At 41.1% G+C, this 14,571-nt stretch overlaps 1 protein-coding gene across 1 annotated transcript in view; it reads right to left on the bottom strand.

Annotated features, from left to right (window-relative positions):
* Nucleotides 1–14,571, bottom strand: part of ncanb (neurocan b) — a 168,493-nt gene that overhangs the window by 41,832 nt on the left and 112,090 nt on the right. The window lies entirely within an intron of this gene.

The following is a 14,571-nucleotide window of genomic DNA, read 5'->3' as shown; positions in this document are numbered from 1 at the left end:
ATCATTGAATTAAATAAATAAGTTTGACCGCTTTGGATTCTGAATTGTCTCTGCAATTGATCTCTGCAAGTCGGAGGTTCAACATCAAAACATCAACCTCACGAATTAATATTATGTAATAATGTCAATGTACAATAAATAAGAAACAGAGAGGTATAAAATCATAATCAAGATAAATCTGTTGATTGCAGAGTTTTATGTAAAGACAGATCTGCTATTTCACACTCATTCTAGAAGACAAATAGCAGGAGGGAGGAGTATTAAAATTGTTGCTCATTCATATTAGCCATCACAACACTGCCTCTTAATTTTGCAAAGTGCAGCCTTTGACATAAACACATTGATAACTGTTTCGTTTCTATTTTCGCCAGCAGGAACGGGGGATACAAACCTGTTCAAAGAAGTGAGAAGCAACACAGTTTTTTTTGGGGGAAAAAATAAGTTTAATGCCATATCTAATGTTCTCATAAAACCATGTTATTACTACTCTCCACCATATGGCCATGAAAAAAACATTGCTCTTCTAACACGTCTGCCTCTGTCTCCTCGAACAGTGTGATGAGAACCAGAGTGCAGCAACTCAAAGCCCACTCTGCCCAGCTGATTTAATGAGAGGACCATCCAACTGAAACAGGTGGCAGTGTGCGTGTGCGTGATGGACTGAATCTGAGAATTTGTATGTGTGTCTATCCCTCTCTGGCTCACTCCCCAGTACAACCAAATCAGGCCTGGGCACCGCTACTGTCTCTGGAGAGTTGATGGGAGCGGTGCTCCACTTATCTGCTGGCAGACGAATGGATGGAGGGACAAGCAGGTGCCAGGCGCTGTGGTAATTTCTGGGTGCAGCTAACATGCTCGCAACCCCACTAGCTTTTCTTCAAAACAACATTATTAATTAGGGAGGTAGCAACTCAATGCAAAAAGTGTGTGTGGTGCCGTGGTGGTTGTTATAGAAGGGTTAGTTTAGCACCTGTACCCGAGGAGAGCAGGTGAGCCGGAGGAACAGGGAAATAGATGAAGAGAGAGGAATACGAGGGCGGAGGGTGAGGGAGCAGCCAGACCCACTGGGGGTGGTGTCGATTGACAGAATATCTGGAGGCTCACTGCAGGCATGTGTCAAAACTACAGCATGAATAATTAAAAAGGGACAGGGAAAGAGACACAGAGAAGGCAACAGATAGAGAGTTAACAGAAATCAGGTGGGGGTCGGCTGAGGGGCCGCCTTTCCCATTTCCCTTTTGGGATTATTTGTCAATTCACCAGATTAGATTAAATATCTATTACTGGTTTACTTGACCAGAGCTATGTCCAGGTTACCTGTCCATCCTCACTGACACACTCGTCCATCTGCTGTTCAGGTTTTTGTTGTTGTTGTTGTTTTTTCCACCTCTGGAGAGTCTTTTTCTACTTTCCAACAGTGAGATTTATGCTTTCAATTCTTGCCTCGGCTGCTGGGTTTGTGAATGCTGAGGCCAAATAAAAAGTAAATGGCTCTTTCTCCATTGTATAAATGAGACTTCAGCAGCAATCAGCAATTTCATGGCTATGAATCCTTGTGGGTTTAACCAGAAAAAGTCCAGCGGAGAGTGAGTCCACTCCACGGGTAATAAAAGCTTGGAGAGAGAAATCTATATTTCAGCCACGGACTGGCATGCATTAAAACATGGCATATTATTTTTTTTGGTCGAATAACTATACCATAAAACATACACCACTGTTATCGGCTAGAGAGTGTCCCATCCATTGTTTCACAATAAATTTTTTTTTTTGAAATAGGTAAACTCTTAAAACTCTAAGAAAGTACCACCGTCACAACAACACATTATGTCGTCTCTATATACAATTATTCTCCCTCTTAAGTCATAAATCTGGACTTTAATTGATTAAAACGGAGTCCTCAGAGGTCTGTGGATTCATTAAAATCAAATTTGGCACAACCACAACTGACAACATACAAGGCTGCTCCATTAGATTTCATGCTTCTGGCAATTAAATGACAACATGAGATCCTCTATGAAGTCTTACGGGCAAAACTGAGAGGTGTGACACAGAATTTCAGATTGAAAGACATCTAAACTTAAAAAAAAATAATTACAACAAATACAGATGACTACAATTTAACTTTCATATTGACTAACATTACAAATTTGAAAGCAGCAACTTAAACATTTCTTCTGAGTCCTATTTGCTATTTAATTAATTCTGTGTCTGAATAGTCTGACATGGTTAAAGATCTGATAAATTTACAACAAATGACAGGTTTCTAAATTAATTGAATAAGCTGTGAACTTACATTTCAGACTATTTTGTGAACCAATCAGAGTTTAAACTTTAAGATATTTGTTATTCAAATGGCTAAAAAAAGGTTAAAATAGAAAAAGAAGAAGAAATGTCCAGTGAGTGGCAGTTTTTTTGAAATAAGACAATAATTTTAATGCTAAAGGTCAGAGGAAGAAGGCCCAGTTCGTTCACAATGGAAGAGATACACAAGAAGATGCAACAGCAGCTCAAAGAATCAGTTGGAACAGCCAGAGTCGTACAGAAAACCTGGTCTGAACACACAACATGTCATCATCTGAAAAAGATTGACAACAACAAAGGGTTAGGTTGTGATTTGATGGGAGATGGGTCTGTACATCCCTTCTTGTCTGAATATTTTACTCCACAGAAGGGAAACAATTAATCTCCTGTTTATAACAACTAAAGCTACTCTTCCAGCAGGCAAGACAGAAGATTTTGAATAAATGCCTTTTAAAATTTAAATAAAGCAGAGCTACAACTCTGAAGCTTAAACATCAAATGGTACACACTTGGGCTCTATTTCTCTATTTACACAATAAAAAATAGAAATGGCTACTAAAACTACAGATATAAAAAAAGCTTACAGCCTGCTTACAGTGTGATATGTCAGATAGGTCTGATACATTCATTTATTCATCTTCTGTATTGCTATATCCTGTTCAGTCCTGAGGCACTGGAGCCAAGCCAGCTATAAGAGGAAAGCCAGAATCACCAGAACCTCACAGGGCAAACAGAGATATCTTCATTAAAAACAAAAACAACGACAAAAATACACACAGCCTACAGATTTGTTATAAAAAGTTTCTACAATAGCAGATTTATTGAATTCCTGCTTTTCACTTCACTTTTTATTTTATTTTATCTGATATAAGTGAAACACGGTGCTGTGGAGCTCAATGCAGTGACCCTGTTTGCTACACTACAGTGATATAATTGCCTGGTGACAACATGAAAACATGTTCCCTCTGTGCGACTTTGTGGATCTGCTCCAGGCGAGTATGAAACGACAGCCATCTAAAAGCAACTAATTGAATCCTCCATGTAATATCATCATTCTGGATTTTACTAAATGCATTTCTGGGAATGTTGTGCATGCCCCAGTTGACATTATTTTTGTGATTCACCGTGTCTTTCGATTCCTAATCACATCTACTGATCCCAATTTACAGCAGGATAGCATCCCAAAACTCCATCATTCAGTCATCTCAATCTGCTGTTTTGAACGGGACGCCCACTTCGTTGGCCTCAGACGGCCTCCGCTGATGCTGCTTCTTAAACCAGTGAGAGAAGTAGCAGGTTCTCATTCTGGAATCTGTATCTACTGTGAAATTCTTTCATGTCAAAATGCTCAAATGCCTTGAAATGTTTCCAGCATGTTGTTGAATACAGTATATTTGGGTGGGGGGGAGGGGAGAGAGAGATTAAAGGCAAATGATTCCACCTGCTTCAAATAAAGTGAACCTACTGTACGACACAAATAACACTATTTTTTGTGACAGTCAGCAGTTAAATATTTGTTTTCCGTTGAAGAGAATAACAGCAATAGTAAAGAAAAGGGAAATTTCTTCATTTGCTATATGTACACAGTGGCATAAAGAGATTTACCTTCCGCATTTAACCCATTGGTTAAGGGCAGGTGGACAGCGGTCAGGGGTACAGGAAATTGTTTCAGGGCCCATCACACAGCAGAAACAGGGATGGGTGCCACCAAATTTTCCTGCTATGGTCCAGGGAATTGAACCGATGAACTGGACAACATCTTCTTCCTCCTCTGTTGTTCATCATTTTGATTGTCTGACAGTGAGGTGTTCTGCAAATGTCCTGTTCTTCATGCCAAACAATCAAAAACGCTCACCTGATAAATCAACTAGAAACGAATACGAAAAAGAAAAGAATCTGAGGACACTTTCAACTTGATTTTTGTTGGCTTTGACACCCTAGTCGTGGATTCCTCAAAGCTCATCTTAACATTGTCACTGGAAAATGATCACTGCTCCTGTGTTTCACTGTGTAATATGGGAGCCGTGGAGTAAAGGGGCTCTCAATGTCTAAAACTACACCAAGCATCTATTGCGAGGGTCAAGATTGCAGCCATTTCCCCGTCAAAACGATGGCTTTTTGACAGAGTGCTGTAAGATGTGGAATTTATAACTCCAGCTGGTGGATTTTAAAGCTATTTAACATTTGCAATACTGACGGAGTGACAATCGCGTTGCTACAAAGACTCACAGGCATAACTGATCAACCTTGAAAAGGATGTTTCATTGAAATAAGAGAGAGGAATACATTAACGAGGAACGAAAATCAAAGACTGAATGAATCTAGGATAAGAATTAAATACAATATTGTGGGGGCATTTACATTTGCCAGTGTGGTGTGTTAATATATGCATCAAATCTGTGTCTGTTCAATCAGAAAATGTATGTGAGCAGTGATTGAAGGTGAATAAAAGAAGTCTCATTAAATGCTTTATAAATGAATCTACAGCAAACTCCTTGCAGTGGCAGGTATGAACATTTGAAAGTCTGTTTGTCCTGCTGGAGCTAGGGAAGGCTCATTTTTCTGTGCGGAGTAAATGCCAGCTGCACAGATCAAACAGCAGTCTGATCAATTACACAGAAAACCTTTGAACCAGTAAATGCCACCTTAAGACTTCACAGCTGACAGGGATGCGGAGGCCAAGACGGGCTAATATTAATACCACAGAGGAGGAGCCACATCCATACAGCCATGCAACTGCACAATAATACACTCCAAACCCACACACAATGTAAATATATATTGGCTGTCAGTGTGCGTCGTTATCAATCAATAGCAGTGACAGATCTGGTTGCTATATTTACATCCTTCTAATTGCCTCGGAGTAACAGATGACAGTATGCAAAAATAAACTGACCTGACATCTGTGAGCTTTGAAATGGAAATGTTCGCCACACAAAGGTTTTTTAGCTGAAAGGCTCCTTGTGTTTGTCATCTTTCACAGTGAAAGACCCTCGCTGATTGACTTCCTTTAGCTTGCTGAGGGGCATTGACATTTCAATGCCCTTCTACAAAGATGGATACCGTTCTATTGAACTGCTGCTCGTCCAAACAGCATGCCCACTCAATGGACCGTGTTGTGTTGTGTCAATAGCTATAAGGCTGCCGGGCGCGGCGTGAGCACAGCGGCATTACAGCCCATCCGTGCGGCACGAATGACACTTTTGTATGTTTCCCTAAATGTATGCAGGTTCCTTAAGTACGTGTGAGAAATGGGATATTTCGTGGCCGTATGCCTGTGTATGAAGGGAGGAAAATTATGGTATAATAGTGTGCATTTGTGTGTATTTACAAACTGCAAATCCACAGCTGCCTGCATGAAGTTGATGTATGTTTGAGCACCAAACTGCAGCTCTGGAGAGCAAATTGTTCTCTTGGCTCCCACTTCAAACTCTTTCAAGTGAGTCTGCTTTTCTCTTTCTTGTAAGTCACTTTGTCAGAGGGTTGTTGGTTAAGCTGCTTCTGGTTTAACAGAAACACAAGATGAAAACCACTCATCTCCAGAATGTGGTAAAACCACATCATCCCAAACAATCATTCTCAAAATGATGACTTATTAGAGATTACTAAGATGTCACTAGTAGAGTAGCTTCCACAGCTACCAGTCCCCTCCAGCTCCTACTTTCACTTCTGGAGGTGCACATCGTCAAACTGTCCGACTTGATAAGGCTTAATGTTCAGTCTGACTCAGATCATCCTCAACCACTTTCTTAGTTAAGTTGCTATAAATTTAGCCGGGTGGGATAAGCCTCATTAAATGCACCAAGCTTCTCTCCTCCCTTCATTCAGCATGTATTTATAGGCCACCATGTCACTAACTTTGTGTGCCTCTTTTGCCTCACTTTCTCTCTGACTCCCTTCTGTTTTTCCTAGGTATTAGTGATCCCATTAATTTTACTGTTTAAAATCAGTTTTAAAGCTGAAATCTTTATTTCAAGACTTTTATGAGTTTTGTTTGTAGGAAGCTTTAGAGAACTCAAAGTCACAGATTTTTTTTTTTTTTAATCAAAACTGCTTCTACCCAAACTGACTTGTGTCATCGCCTGCAAATATAAAATTCTGAAATGTTTCAGAGTAATCTTTTGTGTTTTTTTTTTCCCCACTGGGAGGAATTCGCCACACATTTACATCAGTTATGATTTAATGACACTGCATATGTATATATGCTTCATTGATGCATCAAAAGCATTTGACCGTGTTAATCACCTGAAGCTCTTTATGAAACTACGTCAGCGAGGAGTCCCGAAGTATATTTTGAGGATCTTAGCCTACTGGTATGTCCACCAGGTGATGCAGGTGAGGTGGGGCACTCGCGTCTCAGCTTCATTTGGTGTAACCAATGGAGTGAGACAGGGAGGAATCCTCTCTCCTGTGCTGTTTAGTTTGTATATGGACGGACTGTCGCAGCAGTTAAATGCATGCAGGACTGGTTGTATGATTGGTTCTACTCTTTTAAATCATTTGATGTATGCCGATGATCTTGTTGTCCTGAGTCCAAGCAGCGCAGGACTCCAGGAACTGCTCATGTGTGCACCAAGTATGGACTCGACTATGACATCAAATACAATGCTGGAAAAACTGTGAAGATGATTTGTAGAACACATGGTGATAAATCCCTGTGTTTTCCACACTTTAGATTATGTGGGAATATTCTTACTGTGGTCAGCGAATACAAATATCTGGGACATTTTATCACTGGTCAACTGACAGACGACGAAGACGTGCAGCGGCAGTGTCGCATGATGTATGCACAGGCTAATGTGCTCGTGCACAAGTTTGGGGCATGTACAAATCAAGTGAAAAAGACACTATTTAAAGCATACTGTACACCGGCATATACAGCCCACCTGTGGTGTAACTATAAACAGTCGAGCATCCGGAAACTCAATGTGGCGTACAATGACTGTTTGAGAGTTCCGTTGAAAAAGCCTCGTTGGGAGAGCGCCAGGCATTTATTTGTTACAGCTGGAATTCAAACATTTCATGCGGTACTGCGTAACCTAATGCACAAATTTATATGTCGGCTGAATGACTGTGAAAATTCTATCATTTTGAGTTTGACCAGTATTGGTATCAGTACCACATGCTATCAGCCTGTGGCGTCACTGGTACAGGTGTCTACTTTAGACCCCTTTTTATGTGTGTGTCAGTTCTTAACCTGGACCTCGTGTCTGTAATAAAGTTTGATGATGATGATGATATATTCACGGATCACAAAACGCAGGTTGTAAATGTGTTTTAAAGTGAAATGAAATAGAAATATACAAAATCAGTGAGAATTATCACAGTATTCAGATCATATTTTGGGTGGAGCGGCTGACAGATTATAGATACCTAATTACTTCTATCACACTCTGATTGGATTGGTGTGTACTCATATATCTCTGTGAATCTGTGAATTGTGCGCTTGCACACATGTGTTTGCTGGACTGGGGGTGCGCTGAATCCTGGGCCTTCAGCTGTGTTTGGATGTAGGTGGATTACAGATTGATCGAGATCAGCAGAGAGAAGAGGAAACAGACAGACTACACAGCAGTTCTGCTACAGCCTAAGGCCCTGCGCTGCACTCCCAAGGGCTCAGAGCAACGCCGATCAACCTATCAGAGGATCCACAGTTAGGAGAACATCACTTTATCCCAGCATATCTGGTAAAAATGGAGAAAATGTTTCATCCCCAAGATGCTAGGCTGAACAGGGTTATGTTACTCAGCACTACCCCAGATGCAATTACCTCTCAGAGTCGCAAAGAGGTACTGGGAGCTGCGCGGAGGAAACAACCCAAATCGTCAGCATTTACATGATCGTCTTGTGCGTCAAGGGGGAGCGAGCAAAGAGAGTTTAAAGCCTACTTTGCAGACATAAAAAAAGTCACACTGCAACATGAAATACAAAAACAGCAAAGGATTCATCCTAATTCTCAGATTCCACTGTAGATGTGGGGTCGTGCATTTGTCAGTGCCGCGCGCGCGTGCGTGTGCGTGTGTGTGTGTGTGGATGCATGTGCCCACAGTGAGCTTCAGACAGGTCTTTGCTTTGGTTGACAGCACCGTTGCAACATCCATAACAGCCTGGGAAAAAGTAATGAGGTAAAGTGTCACAACATCTCACATCGCTCTGCGAGCATTCACTTCTGACAGCCTGACTATGCACGCCGACGCCATTTCTGTGTGTGTGTATGTGTGTGTGTGTGTGTGTGTGTGTGTCCACTGGCTCCCTCTTCGGTTTATATTATGTGAGGAAGACGGGGGTGGGGGTGGGAGGGCAGGAAGAAGAAGCCAGGGACAGGAGAAGCCAAGCAAGCTGCCACAGTACCACCAGTGTCGTACAGCCCCACACACTATTTCTGTCTTCCCACAGAGTGCAAAGGGATGTGCAGGACTTTAAAAAAAGACAGGAAATTCACAACAGACTCACAGGACAGTCGTCTTCTCCTTTCCTTATTATTTTGTTTTCATCATTTCTCTTTCTCAGCACCCGCTTTCCTTTCATCATTGCTATCCAGCGCCACTTTTTCATTAGTCACATCCGAGTCTCTTCACCTTCTATTTTCTCTCGCTCCCTCTGGAGATCTCTAAATGGCAAGTTTATCCTCTTTCACCCCGTGGGTCTTTACCAGGCTAATTTCCTTTGAGCTAGAAGGGTTTACAGGTGTCCCTTTAGGACTCCCGGTGTTAGCGGTGGCAGTGTCCCTCTGGGCCGGGTGGTGTTAAGTCTGTTCTCTGACAGCTTTATCTCTCTGTGACACCCATGGTGTGATCATTAACACACCTCACCTCAGCTTAAAAGGAGCTGCGTGTCTACACCTTAAAATGGACAGCTTATGCGAACCCTTGTTCTCCTTCTCCTCACTTCTTCACAGGTTTTTTTTTCATTCCCTCCATCTGTCTTCCTCCTTTTCTGTGTCTCCCCCCCCCTTTGCTTCTTGGCTGATTGAAAGGAAGGATGCTTGCATGTATCCTGTTTCTTTTTTAAGTCCTCCTGTGCTTCCTTCTGTCTTAGTCCTTCTGCAGGCTTGCACACTTAAAAAATACAATAACTTAAAGTAGAGCAGTTCCCCAGAGGGATGAATGACAGGCTATTCTCTGCCTTCTGTCGTTATTTCTGACATACTTAAAAAGGAAATAGTAGAGTAAAATTATCTATTTTTTCCTTCGTCCTGTCTGAATCAATTAATCACTGACAGTGAAATTATATAAGGATACGTTTCTGAGTGGATAGAGCTCTGATGTTCAGTCCTTAAATCTATTTCTGTAAAGAAATGACTTGTGAATCAAATAAGCGCCCACTGGAAAGCCTTAAGGAAGAATTATTTACTATTTTGCTGCTAGTTCAGATCTGACAGTCAATCAGACAGAGGCCGAGACAAAGATTTTATCCTTTCAATCATCTCTACTCTGTCTTTTTCTCTTTCATGCCTCCCTGGTCCATCTGCCTCCGTCTCATTTTGGTCTTTGGATATTTTCTTCTGCATCTCTGGGCAGCTGCCATGGAGATAAGAATTAAAAAAAAAAGCTTCTTTCCTCTGTGGAGTTAGGTCACCGCAGTGTGTACAGTGCTGGGTTTTTTGTTGTGTATTCTGATGTCAGTGAAGATCTCAGTCCTGACTTCCAAAAGACAAAATGAGGAGTTTACAGCAATGGGAGCGGTTGGTTTTCCAGGTTATAGCTTATTGTCAGTTTATAGTCAGTTTTATTAGTATGATTTTTTTTTGTACCAGTGGGAAGTTTGATTTGAACTTTTCATTTTTTAAAAACTAACTTCTAAGCATCACATCAGCTCCTGGCAAAACTTGAAATTCATAGCACGGTATGAACCAAACACAACACTATCAAATATTTCTTTTAGTGTTACAGTGCCAGTGTGATGAGGTACTGAAGTGTGTTACAGATAATCAGCCAGTGTAGAAACAATGCAGTGAAGCAAGCAAACCGAATGAGCACTGTCTGTGTTCATGCTGGATCTAAACTGAAGGAAATCAGATAAAGGGCCATGAGTTGAGAGCATAAAAAAATTACGATAATTATGATAACAATATTTATAAGCCTCATAACCTTGTGCTGATGTTGAATGGGAACTTTCGATTAACCAATTACAAGAAATTTCATGTTAAAAGATAATTTCTTCCCTACTTTTGCACCCAAAAATGGAAAGTTTCTGAAAACAACTTGAAACATTGATTTCAGTTTTCAGCACAGTGATTAATGAGTCCAATGTTGTGACGTGGATACCCAACAAACCAGCACCATCTTAAGGAAGTACTGAAAAGATGAAAAGTCAGATTGTAAAGTCTGAAAGCATGAAAATATTTTGAATCATACTGGCATTCGTCACACGACACTGCTAACTATACACATTTCCACATCTTTGTAGATTTTTAGTTTGCTACTATATTTTGGTCTTATTTAGTTTAAGTTGTTGAAAATATTGTTTAAACATTCAATATGGGGTGACTTTTTTATTGTCACAAAATTTGAGCCAGGTTGTGACCTGTGTAAAATCCAGCTACTGGTTTTAATGGGAAATCAACACTCAGTATGTGACCAGCTTTCACATGATATTCATTTCCTCTTACAGTTATCACTGAGTGTAAGCCGTCATTTCCCCCATACATCCAGCACAACAGATTTGTATTAACAGAAATATAAGCACTTACACACTGAGTTAATGAACCGCATGCATATTCACTGTGCACAACAGACCAGTTGATTATTCAATTACGAAAAAAAAAAAAAAAGAACAGCAAAGACTAGATAACCCAGTATGCGTTGAAGTTTGTATGAAGATTTAATATAAAGTGAGAGTTGAGTTCTGCCAGTCTGTTTGGAACTTATTAATCTGCAGGTGTGTTTATGCCAATGAGACACATGGGCATGCCACACCATGAGCCCTGAAGCTGTTTTTCATGCAACTCTGCAGCCACAGTGTTCTTTGTTCCTCATTGTCCTGAGGGCATTGGAGAAGACGGCGTGCCCATGCTGATAGAAAAGTGTGAAATTATGCAATCTACTCATCCCTTAGCCTGTGCGGGAAAAAAAAGGTCAATTACACTGGTGCACAACTGCAGGACACGAGCTTGTGATGTGCCAGTGACTTTATATGTCCATGTATCTGATACTATTTTTCCTGTTTGAGAGAGCTGCAGCATCTGCAGCTCCAATCAGTACTCGAGGTCTTTTTTGGCACTCTTGGTGGTGTCAGGGTACAAGTATTCACGTTGGTAGGGGTAGGGGTGCAGCCAATCATAATGCTGATTGAGGAATCCAGTGGTGTGGAGGAATTAATGAGGCATGGGGGTACAGCCGGAGCCAGCCAATCATAACCCTCTAAGAGCTCCTCAGCTGCTGACAAACTGAGACAAAGCACTGGTCATCAATCATACGGTGGACACATGCTCTGCCATTTGCACCCTGGCTGTCACATTCAGCCATGTGCAGTGCTCATCCAAGTCACTGTGCTGAGTCATTTGTTGTAATACCACTGTCACTCTGATAAAGCTGCTCTGAATTAACTTAATTCACCCTATAATTGACATAGCATAATACCACAAAGGTTCTTCACTGATCTGTTGCAGTAATTTGATTTTCTTGGAGTTCAATTTGTATAAAATCACAATGAGATTACTTATTATATGCATTTTGCTTCTCTTCTGGGTTGCTTTCCAAATGTTTATCTTCAAATGCAGCAAAGTTAGATAGGACAAAATGAAAAAAGTTGGACAGCTAAAAGTCAAGAAATAGTGGCAAAAACACATGAGGCTAACCTCTAAAAGTTGGGAGATTTGGAGCCAAACACATAAATCCATTTCATCATTAATGAAGGAATGAATGGGATGTCCTGAGGGGAGCAGCATGGCAGCAGCAGCTCTTTTCCATCTGTCTTACTCGCCATACCCTTGCAACTACTGCAAATCTATCGATCTGCACTTCTCTTTTCCTTTCTTTATTTAACACTCCTCGTACAGTCTTAGTTATCGTTATCATTATTATTGTTATTATTATTGTTCCTCTTTGCTCTAGTGCATATCATATCACTTTCTTTAGGCATGTCTCTTGCAATTTCATCCGCAGTTTACACAATGCCATGAGCACTGTGGGGATCACCTGAGAAATATGTCAATATCCTGCAGCCACAAGCTGGATTACTTCTTCTTCTTATATCTGACCCCATTCCTTAGATCTGTGGGCACTTAGGTGAGGTGTGCATGGACCACTGATGATAATATCCCCAACCTCATGAATCTTTCAGCTTCAATCACATGAGCTGATTTGATGGAGTTGGTCCCAAAGGATAAATTAGTTAGTAGAGACACCCAGCAGGGGAGTTTTTCACGGCCTTTTCAAACATGAGTAATACATCAGCACCTCATATAATCTCAGGAGCATATTGGTTTTATATAAGACAGGTTCCAAACAGGTATTTGCAAGAGGTCAGAGAGAGAGAGAGAGAGAGAGAGAGAGAGAGAGAGAGAGAGAGAGAGAGAGAGAGAGAGAGAGAAAGAGAGAGAGAGAGAGAGAGAGAGAGAGAGAGAGAGAGAGAGAGAGAGAGAGAGAGAGAGAGAGAGAGAGAGAGCAGGAGGGGGGATTGTTAAAAAAAAATATTAAAAAAAATACATATTTCACATATGGCCTTGTGAGCATATTTGGCAATTCAAGTATGCAGGTGAGTGAGCATGTGAGCTTGAATAAGTTTCATTTTATGCATGAGTACAGAGACATTTCTGTATGAATAATTGTATTGGCCTTTGACAGAAAAATACTGAGCAGGTAGAGAGAGAGAGAGAGAGAGAGAGAGAGAGAGAGAGAGAGAGAGAGAGAGAGAGAGAGAGAGAGAGAGAGAGAGAGAGAGAGACAGAAAGACAGGAGGTTAGGGGTTGTGGGGAAGTGAGAAAGTGCAACAGGAAATGAAATGTGTTATTTGGGAGAACTGCTGGGGGGTCCTCAGGCCTGTTCCCGCCACAATCCCTGCACTGCGGAGCTATTTCAATACTAGCCGGTACTGCAGGTCTTGCCAATGAGCAATGTGCTCAGGGGGGTGACGGGAGGGAGGTCGAGAAACAATGGACTGAAAAGAAAGAGGTTCTGAGAAATGAGAAATAGAGGAGAATGAAGAAAGTAAATTATGGAGAAAGGAGAAGGAGAGGAGGAACTCAGGAAAGAAAATGAGAGGATGAATGATGAAAGAGGGCAATGGGGGTCTTCGATATGACGATATGGTCAGAGAACTAAATGTAGGAAAAGAAAAAAAAAGTACATTTTAGAGGAAGGGGCAGAGTGATACAAAGTGTGTGTGTGTGTGTGAGTGAGAGAGAGAGAGAGAGAGAGAGAGAGAGAGAGAGAGAGAGAGAGAGTGAGAGAGAGAAAAAGTGAAGGGAAGTAGAAAAGATAACACTGATCTAATCACCATGATTGGAAGCCAGAACATGAGATGGGCAAATTTTAAAAAAGCATGCTGACAGTACAAAAATAGGAGACCATGATGTTTTTTCTCAGATACAATACAACATGCTACTGCTTTACTTTATTTTTTACCGAATTAACCAATGACCTGTGAATCTGTCTGCACTTTATCAGGTATTGTAGGTGCGTATGCATTCTTCACAAGGTGCTCAGTGTGCTTCTGACTTTCTTGAGATGTTACTGGAGATGGAAATAAGAAGTGAAAAAGGCTGGTTAAATATGCAGAGAATGAGGGGTAAAAACGTCAAATGAGACTGTGTCACTTTGACCAGATTGTTGAACTCTCTGAAGCAGCACAGGTGCTTTTATCTCCTCTGATTCATCATGCAAATGACAGAGGAAATGGAGGGGCGAGATCTGCATAGGACAATGAGAAAGATGGATGAAGGGGAGGATGAACAGGGGTCAAAAGACAGGAAGAGAGAATCGTGTGACCACAGTAATTTCCCCCTTTCAACAGGATCATTTAAAGTCTTGACCCCCCCACCCCCCCCCACAGCATGTTTTGAATTTAAAATCAAAAATAGCATATTTCATACACCAGCAATTTATTTTGTATTCTGGTGAAAAAATGCTTCGCAAAAATATTTGCATTTGAATGAATTTAACAGTGTTGTTGTTGCTAATCTCTGTGAATATAAATGAATCTCCGCCTGAAATTATTTACCTGCCCACTCTCCATCTTTCTCCTGACAGAGTGCCTGATTGTCTGATTGAGGTCTCTCTAAAGAGCAAACAGCAGTCAACCAGAAATAATTTTGCTAACTCCTGCTCC

This window comes from Salarias fasciatus, chromosome 23 (genome assembly GCF_902148845.1).
Source record: "Salarias fasciatus chromosome 23, fSalaFa1.1, whole genome shotgun sequence".
Taxonomy (NCBI): domain Eukaryota; kingdom Metazoa; phylum Chordata; class Actinopteri; order Blenniiformes; family Blenniidae; genus Salarias; species Salarias fasciatus.
The sequence above is the reverse complement of the archived record's forward strand: the minus strand, read 5'-3'. Positions and strand labels throughout refer to the sequence as shown.